The sequence below is a fragment of the Tiliqua scincoides genome, chromosome 2 (assembly GCF_035046505.1).
Source record: "Tiliqua scincoides isolate rTilSci1 chromosome 2, rTilSci1.hap2, whole genome shotgun sequence".
NCBI lineage: Eukaryota > Metazoa > Chordata > Lepidosauria > Squamata > Scincidae > Tiliqua > Tiliqua scincoides.
The window spans coordinates 99788483-99800650 of NC_089822.1; positions in this window are offsets into that span (position 1 = coordinate 99788483).

Consider the following 12168-nt stretch of genomic DNA (forward strand, 5'->3'; position numbering starts at 1 on the left):
GTTTCAATGGGATTAATTGACAGGATTTGACCTGTTACTTTGCAGCCATTATTATTATTATTATTATTATTATTATTATTATTATTATTATTATTATTATTATTATTATTATTATTATTGTCTGACTCAAGGCTGGCTTGGTTTAGTGCTTCTCATTCTTGAGGTTCCTGTCAGCCTGTTGATCAGTTCTTGCTGATGCCGAATAACATTTGCTTGTGATAGGGTTGCCAGCTTTTAATTTTCAAATACAGGCCTCTCTGGGCAGGTGAGGTCAAGGCAGGCCCAAGATCTCCTGATGCCCGATGTGGCATGCCAAATGCTGCCCCGCATTACTTGATGATGTACAGCCTCCACTCCTCTCACTCTCCACTATTCTGGCTCAGCACTCTCCTCTTCCTCTCTGTCCCCCCTCTTCCTTTTCCAGTCCAGGAAGTGGAAGGAGGAAGAGGAGCAGTAGAGGCAAGTAGGCAGGTAGACAGCCCAATCCTAACTCTCAGTGTGGTGATGCAGTGACGCCAACACAGCACCCACCATATCGTGTGGAGGAGTTTTGGTCTCTGGAGGCTTCTTTGGGGTAAGTAAACTTTGGTCCTCTTGCTCAGGGGTAAGTCCATGCTGGCTCCATAGCTGGCACAAGTCTGCACGAACCCTTCCTTGATTGGAGATCGAGACCAGGAACGGGGTTTGGATTCAGCAGTTGCCAGTCACCCCCTTCCCAGTCCCAATCCACCCTCCTCTCAGTCCCTATTCTATTCACTCCCACCTCCTTCCAACCCCCTGCAATAACTTACTGGAGCCAACAGGCGTCTGTCGGTTGCTGGCATGCAGAACTGGCCATTTACTGCATACGCTGGTGGCCAAGCTGCACACTGCAGTGTGCTGTTTTTGCCGCTTGTTCCAGTGGAATTACATATCCATAGGACGGGGCCAAGAGATGGGCACTATCCCACCAAACTGCTGCCCGTGGCAACTGCTTCAGTTGGCCTCATCAATGGGCTAGCCCTCGTCTAGGTGCAGAACCAGACAGGTGAGAGGAGGAGCCTGATGGAATACGATGGGTGATGGGGCACAGCCAGAGAGTAATTTGGTGAGTCAAGGTAGAGTTTAGCACACCCAGAGGAAGATGAACAGCAAATAAGGGTACAATCCTAACCAACTTTCTAGCAGACATAGCTGTGCCAAAGTGGTATGCACTGCATCCTGCAGTGTGGAGGCAATCAACAGGGCCTCCTCAAGGTAAGGGCATGTTTGTTACCTTAACTTGAGGCTGCACTGCGGCTAGGCCAGTGTTGGAAAGTTGGTTAGGATTGCACCCTACGTTACTGAACAAAAATCAGGTTTGCCCATTGTAAGACCAATTATAAGGCAATTGTGAGCCAATTGCATCCCACTCCCTGACTCTTTGTGTTTTCTGGGGGAATTCCAAACACCAGTTGTTTAGGCCTTTTCCCACCTTTTGTAAGACCATCAAAGGCCCACCCAAGCCCCTCAAAGACTGGGGCTGGGGGAATACCTGAATCGCAACATCTGCATTGCTTCTCTTTTCCTTGGATTCAGAGACATGTAGGGGACTTGGCGCCCGTTTTACAACTTGTTGTGGCAGAACATGCCACATGGCCCATCTGCGTCTCAGAGTCATTCACTGATACCTCCAAGGCCCCAGTCAACCCTTTTAATTAGCTGTTTTCTATTTGAGACCCAAACACACCCACACTTTGCTTGGTTGATTTTTTATTATCGCAACTCTACAATTGCAATAACACATCAAATAAAAAAAATTAATAAGCAAATAGCACGACTGCTTGGACTGTCAATAGGAAGCAGCTAATTGAAAGAGCTGCTTGTGGCCCAGGGAATACTAGGAAATTACTCATTAAATAGCAGTAACAGGGGGAAGTGGGAGCTTTGCAGTACCTTTTTTTTTTTTTTTTTTTTTTGAGCAAGTACATTTTAGAAATGTGCCCAAAGGGGCAATGTTATTCCCCAGTGTTAAAGGGAATATACAGGGTGTCTCAAAAAACGCATATCCATTTTAATGAGCTCTAATTCATACATGCTTCATTGTAGAAAAATTGCAACACACGGACATTTAAAGGGAAGCAATTGAAGAGATTATGTGGAATCATCCCAGCACACACATTGGTGGATGTCTGTAGATCCTTTAGTCAACAATGTCAGCAGTGCATAGACCCCAATGGGGAACATTCTGAGCACTTGGTTTAATGGATGAATGGATTGATTAATAAACTGGATTAAGAAATTGCTTCTAGGCACACCATGTGCAGTATATGAGTGAATTCTAATAAATCTGACACTATAAAGTGTGTGTAAATTTTCCTGAGATGCCCTATAGTGTTCCATGAAGTGTCATATGGCATTGCCATTTTAATGCTTTCAACCCATTGTGAAGGGCATTGATACTGATACTGCCACGCCAGCACTGAAGGAGCCTTCAGCCACTCCACTGCCACCTACTCCCACTTTCCACTGTTCTTGCCATGGAGTTGGAGTGCAAGGGCACTGACAAGCATGTGGCTCCCTTTTAAAATAAACCTTCCATTTAATAAAACACATACAATACATTAATCCTGTGTGTTTTTCCTATGAAGCAAATCCCAATGTAGCTTACTCCCAAGTGTGCATAGCATAAGTTTTACAATGCAGTCCTCTGCATACCTACACGATGTAAGGCCCACTAAATTCAATGGCAGTGTGTACGATTGCAGCCCTAATCACTAAACTTAGTCAACCACCAGTACTTTGGGTTGGGTTTTTGTGTTTGTTTTGCAACTTCACATTGGCTTACAGTGACCTTATTGGCTCACCATCACATTTCTGGCTAGCTTTGTATTAGTGGAAGTGATTATAGGAGTAAAGGAAACAGAAGATTCCAAAAATAATTTCAGTTCAAATGGTTGGCAACCTTCAGTCTCAAAAGACTATGGTAGAAGCCTACAGCACCTGGTATTCCCAGGGCGGTCTCCCATCCAAGTACTAAACAGGCCTGACCCTACTTAGCTTCCAGCTTTGATTTAGGTTTTTTGGATGCCTTCAGCTGCAATCCTAGACACACTTGCCTGGGAGTAAGTCCACTGAACTCAGTGGGACCTACTTCTGAGTAGGCATGCACAGTATTGCACTGTTAGTTGTTTTATAAACCGAAGCCATGAATCACTGAGCTCTGCTTATATTCTGAGTGTAAATCAGATTAAAAACCATACCTAAATATTTGACAGCAAGGCAACATAAAGAGATTTTAAAATGTGAAAACCCATCCACAGGCAAAGGCTTCCTCTGTCCTGTATTTTTTATCAGCATGTATTCATGAAGTCATCGGGCCTATTCTTTTTTTTTTCTTTCAAATATTTTGAGGCCTCTAAAAACCCAAGGCCCGCCACATATGCCAAGTCTGGCCCTATTCAAATATTTGGAACATGCTGCAGGAGCTCAATGAGATTTCGATTCTTATCATGCTGACAGCAGTCCCCACGCTGTTGAATCAAAACCTAGCAGGCTCCCACTAAAGGCACAATAGAAAGTTGTTCATGGGCACAATCACACTTTTTACAGGATGAATGCCTCAGCAGTGGCTTTCTTTAACCTATTCATCAACAATACAAACTGCACGGGTTTCTGTATGCATCAACATGGCAACAGGCAAAGTCTTAACAAGGAGGTTCACATTCAAGCTTTTCCAGGGCTGGAACTTGCATTTTACTCCCCACCCCCATTGCAGATATTCAACCACGGGACCCACAATTAATATTTTAGCAATTCTCCTTTTGACTCATTTTCTCCCTCATGACACTTTTTTTTTAACCAAAGGAAGTGGCATGGAGAGAAATATTAATAAGCATTTCTCTCTAAAAGACACAGAGGGAAGCTACAGCTTCCAGAGAAAATGTACATAAAGGGACGTACATGGCTCTGCTTGATAAAGAGTACAAGTCTAATATAGAGCAGTGTTTTCAAACTGTGCGTCAGGGCAGGCAGGATGTAGAGATTGCAAACATGGGACACATCGAAAGGTTGCATTCCGTGGAGACAGAACAAACAAGAGGTGCATTGGAAAGGTTGCATAATTACTTTCCATGGAAACAGGAAGTTGTATACATCCTTCCAGGTTGTGCAATATGAAATGGCAAACAGAGTTCAAGATGGTGTTTTTGAGGCTTGATCTGAGTTTCAGAGTTTATATTGTCCATTCAAGGTAAATGGATTTACAGCACTTAAGTTCATTATGCAATGCAGGTATTCGCCGGCAGGGGTAGTTTGGGTCACACTACTTGGCATTAGATGTATACATTGTTCATCATTAAACATGAGGGCATCATAAAATATAAGAAAAAACACCACAAGTTACGCCACAAGTGGTGCAAACAGTTCTGCACCAGTGTTTTGTTGCTGATGCAACCTGTTGCTGATACAAGCAGGTACTCCATAGGAGCGCCTTACTTTTCTTCACACACATGACTTTTCCTCTTTGCTCTACTGCTCCTGTAACTACCAGTGGCAAGGAAAGGAAAGTGGTGACAGCCGCCCCATTAGTATGACCCACCATAAGTCAGGCCAAGCCAGACTAGAGGAGCAAGAGAAGTACTGCTCTGTTGACCTAGCAAGGGCACAAGCAGCGGCCAACTTCCCCAGCCCCACATCCAGGGCAAAGATCCACAATGGAGCCCCTGCATGCAAATCCATTCCCCCACTCACCACAACATTATGGAGCCCCACGCAACTCCAGAATGCACCAAGGAAACCTCCTGAGGCTTCTCCAAAGTCTTAAACTGTGCTTCCGGCAAACAAGAAGCACAGTTTCTGACCACATTGGGAGCCTCAGAGAGGCTTCCACATGGTCCTAGATGTGTGCGGGGCTCTGCACCTGGGGCATTTGCCCATTTTAGTTAATGGCAGGTCACAAGGCCAACCTCCTACCAGAGAAGACCAGCTTGGCCAATGCAGAGACTTCATACTGCATATCAGTTATTGGGTCTGATGACCCTTTCTGTACCTGAAGAGGAAGCCAACGCTGTTCACAGGAGTTCAGTAAGTCAAGTCCCACTCAGTCTCAGGCATTGAGGCTTCCAAGTCAAGTCCCTGTCAATAACTCCCTTGTGTGTTCCAACCCTGCAAAGGAGCATGGGAAGTCAAAGGGAAGTTGGAAGACCTTGAAACTGGGTGTCACAGAGAAGCCAATTGAAAAAATATGCATCTCCAGAGAATATATAGCTGAAATGTTGATAAGGGAGCTCTTGCAGCCTGTCAGCCCACAACACAATTTTCAGGTGAACATAAATGCACAGTGGGAAATATTAACCTAAATTACCTTCATAAATCACAAGACAGTGTTTGCACCTTGACTCATCCAAGTTACTTCAAGTTCTCAGCTCAGGGGCTTTGACTGGAACTTTGCAGACAGCCTGCTTGAGTCCTTATTGCTGGCTATATAGAAGAGCAGAGGGTGAAGGTGGTTATTAGAAAGGGGCAAAGGAGGACAGCTGAGCTCCAGCACCTTGAATAGTTGGGCAGAAGAACGCATTTCAGTAGGTGGGGCTTGGCATGCAGGAAAAAAAGTAATGACACTTGCCAGGGGTGGACACTTGACTCAAGACGACTCAACTCAAGTCGTGGAAACGTTATTTTCCATGGGAAATTTCAGTCGAACCTGCCCTTCGATGTGTCAATCATCTTATGCCAATCATTTGTGCAGATGTTCAGGTCTTCTTCTGAACTCACATGGCTGACATATTAACATGAAAGTCATATGAACCAGGTGCTTGAACAAGGTGGAAAAGACTGAAATCACAGCTGGGGGGGGTGGGGGGAGAGAGAACAAACTGTGTCAATTCCCTGGAAGAACAAGCCATTGCTGAAGAGATCCATATGGAACAGCAGACAACCATAAAAACCACATGTGAAAACATCAAAGCCACATGATTAGAGTAACATTTGTGCTGGCCCTTGACATAAGGTTTGCCAACCTGTAGTGGTGTTCCCTGAAATATTTCAGTCATTTTGGACAGGTATCCTGATTGGAATGATGGAAGTTCAGAACAGTGACTCAGACAATAGGTTGCCTCCTCTAAGGTTAGGTAATTCTCTGTACCTGATGCAGAGATGCAACCAAATTACCTCCTCCCCTCACAATAGAGGAAAGGAGAGGAACAAAACAAGATGCCAACACAGCAAGCAACCTCCTCTTTGATTCAGTATTTGCAGCTTACAAGAGCCTTTTAGTTATTTGCTTAATTTATTTCTCCCAGTACTGACTAACAATTCTCTCAAGGTATGTGCCACAACACACACTCTGGGAATTACTGCTTAAGAAATAGCCACCTACACATCAATATTAATTAGCAATCAATCAAGATATATAAAAGAGAAGGGAAGAAAAGTGCTTGCTTTGTGTACAGAAGGTCCCAGATTGATCTCTGACATCTTCAGGTAGGGCTAGCTGGGAAGCTTCTTGTCTGCAATCCTACACCACCATTGCCAGTCAATGTATAATGTCATGGGCAAGATGTCTCAGGGCCCAATCCTATCCAGTTTTCCAGTGCTGGTACTGCTGTGCTTATAGGGTATACACTGCTTCCTGTGTTGGGGAGGCAGTCTTGGAGGTATGGGAACATTTGTTCCCTTACCTCGCGGCTGCATTGCGGCTCCCCCCATGCTGGAAAGTTGGATAGGATTAGGCCCTCAATGGTCTGACTCTGAAGCAAGGCCAGGCCAGCCATGAGGCCAACTGAAATGGTCACCTAAGGCAGCAGACTGGCAGAAGTGGGCTCCCACTTCTGTCCACCCACTCTCCTTTACTGACCCTTCTTCTCCCTGGACTGGAAAAGTAAGAGACCAAACAGAAGTGTGGTAAAGAAGAGAGTGGTGAGCTAAAGTGTTTGAGGAGCAGAGGCTGGCACATCACCAGGTAAACGGAACAGCATTTGGCATGCTGCCTCAGACAGAAAAAGACCTTGGCCCATTCTGCTCCAAAGACATCTTCTTATGATTTTATCTTCACCTGCCAAAATGGGCAAACATTTCACAGTTAGAATGTGTCTACATGTGTGTGTCAATGTGCATCTCATGTACTCTCATATATTCAGCACTGAACCAGAAGGAGTTGCCCTCAAATAGACACACAGCAGGTCGGGAGAACCTTGGGCTGATATCACCCCTTCACGCAGGCAAACATCATGGCCTACAGCAGCTCTGCTATGGTCCTCTTTTGCCATGTGAGCATCAGGGGATCATCTGATCATGTCATTTCCCCCACTCTCCCTCCCTCCCAAAGCTCTGAGCAGGCTAAATTGCACACAGCTTCTCCAGGAATTCCTTCCCATGGTATTGACGGAAATGTCTGAAATAATCAAGAGCACTAAACAGCTTAGCTGAAAAGTCCTTCTAAAGAGTAAACAATAGCCCAACGGGCTGCATATTCAAAGTGCTGGACAACAGGAAACCAGAAATGGCTTGCACCTCGCCTAGAGCAAAGGTGGAGCTGACATCCAGCTTGAATAGAGTTGTGGCCAAACAAAAAAACAAGTCCATATATGGGAGCTAGGGAGCTTGCAAGGGGGAATAAAGGGGGGAAAACTTATAATGTATTAAAGCCCAACCCCTGAATGGCACGGGGCCTCTTCTACTAGCTAGACATAAACTGTATTGCTTATCTGCTTGTACATAAGCTGAATAAAGTGATGAAAAACTGAACTGCTGGTGTTGTCTATACCCAACAGTTGGACAACAAACCTCCTTGAGGTCAGCTGGGGGGAGCACCTTACACATGTTGTGTTTCTTGCTCTAACATTTAAAGAACCCTGTCATAGGGCCTGATGCCTTTAAAATCCCTAGCCTTAAAATTCTAGCCACCATAGGGACCAAAGTCCCATCCTGAGAACCTGCCTGGCTGATGTTTCAGGAAGTGAGGCTACAGCCCTTTATAAAGCTGTCGAAGTGTAGTTGTGAAATGCTCTTTTAAGGCTAAGTGAGCAACTCTGGGCCTCTCTGCAAAGAGCTAGGATATTTGGTGTCTGCTGAAATTCCAAAGCAAATTTCTCCCCATCAAGCTGCTTTCTTCCCCTGCAAGTTTTGATGTGTGTTATGATGAGGGATGCATATAACATTCTTTCATGGGTGTCTGCATGCAACATGCTGCTATATGGCTTTTCTCATTGCAAATGAGAGTAGAAACCATCTAAATTCATACAAGAATCACCAAATCTGTGGGTTCGTCTCCCTCCCTCTCTGCATGAACTGGGGAAGCCAGCACCAGAAAATGTAGTTGTGTGAGACTGCTCCTCTCTCTGACCCCTGGAAAAAAGCACGTGAACCAGACGATTTCATCTCACTAATTCCTGCCCGAAGTGAAGCATACCTTTTCAAATCCTAGCTGGTGACAGCTATGCTTGCAAAACCAAATACCATCCAGGCAGCAACTAATCACTTTGTAAATCACAGAAGCCAGCGATAAAATATTTTGCAAACCTGAGTTGGTCTAGCACAGGTCTTGCTTTGTTTCAATCTTATCTAATTCTCTAGGGCGGTTTGCAAGAAGCATGTGTTTTGCTGTTCTATGTTCCTCTTTCAGTAACTGGCACAATTCTTCAAGCATCTGCCTCTACGATTATGGTGATGGCAACATGTTGCAGCTTGGTGGGACTTTCTCGTCATGATGGTGGTGATGCCACAGAAGCACACTGGCAAGTTTCGACCAGCTGAATTCAGCATCAGGTCAATACCTGCAAGCGCCATGCTACAGACAAGAGGTTCTCAAATTTGCATAATATATACAAGTTTATACAAATTTGCATAATGCAGACAGAGAGCATTATGTTTTTAAATAGCAGAATAAGGGTCACATTACCATAGTGTGTGTGTGTGTGTGTGTGTGTGTGTGTGTGTGTGTGTGTGTGTGTTAGCACACAAAGCCCTGCCAAAAGGTTTAACTTTGGCTGGATAACGTCTATGAGAGGTTCATGCTTGGGTACAGAAGGAACCACAGCAATTGGAAAGTGACTATAGGTGTGGCAAACCTCTGGAATGTAGTAAAAGGTGTTCTTTTTTCTGTATTGCTTATCGGCACACGTTTGTCTGCTTGTATTCCCTGTGTTGTCATGGAGACATTTGATTCTGGCCAAACACATGAAAACCTGCCTGAGAATGTAATGTGTTTTCTACAAACAGGGGGACTGAGCCTACCAGACAGGTAAACTTGCTTGTTTGCAGTGGCTGTAGGCTAATTCTTTTGGAGAAATATCAGTAGAAGGCAGAGCCCCAAATGGGTGTATAAAAGACACTAGGGTGCATATACTGGGCATGAAGCCAGAGCACATAGTCATAAGAGGCAGAGCTGTACTTTCAAAAAGAACATCATTAAAACCCAAACTCAAAGAAATATATTTGAACAGCCTGACTTCTGTCTGACGGAGGTGACATCACCAACCATTTTGTCTCTCGTTTGCCGAAGTGGCTTCTTTGGGGCGGCAGCAGACCGATGTATGCCTTATGATGCAGAGAATATATGCTGATCGATAGTCGCTAGCAGAATGGCTGTCAGGAAGGTGGCACAGGGGGAAGGTCAGCACTTAGCAGAGGCACAGTGCTGGTGGGCACAACAGGGAGACCACTTTGTGTTATGGCTTATGGTCAGTGTCGAAATAAAATGAAACTGACTTGAACCCTGTGGATGGATGAACAGACATTGGTGTCAGGACCAGAGGCCAAACACTTTTTTTTCCAATAAAAGTGAGTGGTAGCCATTTACTCATACATCTTGTTTCACGTTCTCTCAGAGATAACACACTATCAGAGATCAGGGCTCAGCTTACTTCTTGCACTAAATGGTCCTGGAAAGGGAGAGCCAGCTTTGGTGCAACTGACATTTATAGTTTTTGTATGTCAGAGTGTGCTATATTGTCATCTTCACATGTGAGAAATGTGTACTTTTGGCAGGGTAGGCAGATGACAATAGCTCAAAACCTCTGGAATCTCTAAGCACCTGGGGCCTATCTTCCTGCTAACATAATCCTAATCACCACCACTGGGTATCGCCCCTAGTCTTAATCTCTCCTTGTGTCATTCTGTATATGTCTGGAACATACCACATCTCCACTGGTATAAAATATTCCACAGCTGACATGTGGTTATTCAGCAAACTGTCATGTAATTCAGGAACCAGATATTTTTTCCCTGGCCTAGTCTGACTTAGCAGGTCTATCAGCCCCCACAGTACCCATTCAGATCATTCCTCCCTAGTGATGAAGCAGTGAAACTTCAGTTTTCAATCTGAACCAATTATGAGTGCGGAGGGCATCAGTGGCAAACAGGGTGGTGGTGGAGGTGGAGAATGAGGCTTTCAAGAAGATTCACTTGTGCCTGCTAGGAAGTGACCAGATGCGAAAGTGGTGTGGGCTCCTGCGCTTTTCTCCCTGGAATGTTTTACTACTCAGGGAAGTGGTGAGCTGCATGACCAACAACATGTTGCTAAGAACTAAACTGCTCACAAATGGTAATGGGTTAATTCCAAGTGTCAATGTAATTCTTGGAATTCTGGGAATAACTCACATTGCATTCAGTGTGCTTCCAGGGTGCACAAACCAGGGCACAGAGAATGCTGCAAATTGCTCCTACACGCAACGACAGCAGCATCCTTGCCTCGTGCGGAGAGTGTAGGAGAACAAATATTCATAGCATGCATGTGTGTGGGTAGAAGAGGACAGTGGTCATGTAAGGAGATGAAAGTGCCGCAACCTTGTTGGAAATGAGAAGAACCTCTCTCACTTCGGGGCTCTACCACTGGCTCTTGCAATGGACCCATAAAAGTGCCATAAATCACACAATCACGTCTCTTACAGACACATTCATAAGCCTTCTGTTCTTTCTCAAGCCACTGTTCCAACAGTTTCAAACAGATATGTATCTTCATCACAAGTCAAAGGTTCATTCAACCATTTTGGAGGGTCCCCTTCCTTTTGCTATACAAAAGGGATTATTTTGGTATGCCTCATTTTCAGGGTGGAGAAGCTTCCACCAAAGGAAAAATAAAGCACTGTAGCACAAAGCTCAGAAGGTGCAAACACCCAAACTATTATGTTATTCTTGAGGCTGGCTACTACAAAGTATCAATTTTGTATTTCTGACATAAAGACTGAGGGTATCACCCAATGCATGTCTACTCAGAAGCTCCATTGCTCAAGTCTCATTGAGTTCAATGGAGCTTACTCCTAGGTAAATGTGCATAGGATTGCAGCTGTACACTTTCAAAGTTCAGACTTTTAAAAAAAATTTCTGGTTAGGATTATCGTCTGTCCCGTCCCGTCCCCCCCCAGGTTCACATGGCGGAGGAGATCAAAATGAACCACCTTGTTATGTTAGAACTTGGAAAATCATGATTTGTTGAAACAAACCAGGAAAGCTCTACTGGTGAAGGCCAGAAGCTCAATTAGTCCAACATTCTGTTTCCCACATTGGCCCACCAGCTGCCTCTGGGAAACCCACAAGCAGAGGAAAGACATACTTCTCTCCCATCATCAATTCCTAGCAATTGCTATTCAGAGGGCTATTGCTTGTGATATCACTGGTGCAGGACTGAGTAGACCCAGTGGGCCAGCACGCTTGCCCCAGGGCAATGGAATAAATGTTCTGTTCCTTTGCCCTGGAGGCCAAAACTCTTGCCTCTTGAGGCCTGTGGAGATCTCCAGAGGTCAAAATGTCCCAACAAGATGAAGCAGATACCACGTTGGGGCTACTGCATCACTGTGTGGAGAGTTGTGGTAAATTGGGCTGTCAGTTCCACAGATGAATTATGTGCTATGTAAAGAAGTTCAGGTTGAGTCTCGGTATTTGTGAGGGTTCCAATCCCAGAACTCATGTGGACTGCAAAAATCACATTAAAGCAAATCCATTTAAAAAACAATGTCCCTTTGCTAGAAGATTTTAAAACAACCCTAGTGATGTAGAACAGAGTCATTAGGCAGACAATCCATCAATCAGTCTCTCTCCAGGCGCTCAAAAAGGCTTCACTCAGAGCCAGCGACCCCACCTTTTACCAATGCAAAGTGATTATCATGTACTCAGGGGGAGGGAGGGGTCGCTTGCCTTGGAGTGAAGCTGTTCTAAGTGCCTGGAGAGAGAATGATTGATGGATTGTCAGTTGGCTGCCCTCTCTTGCTTTAA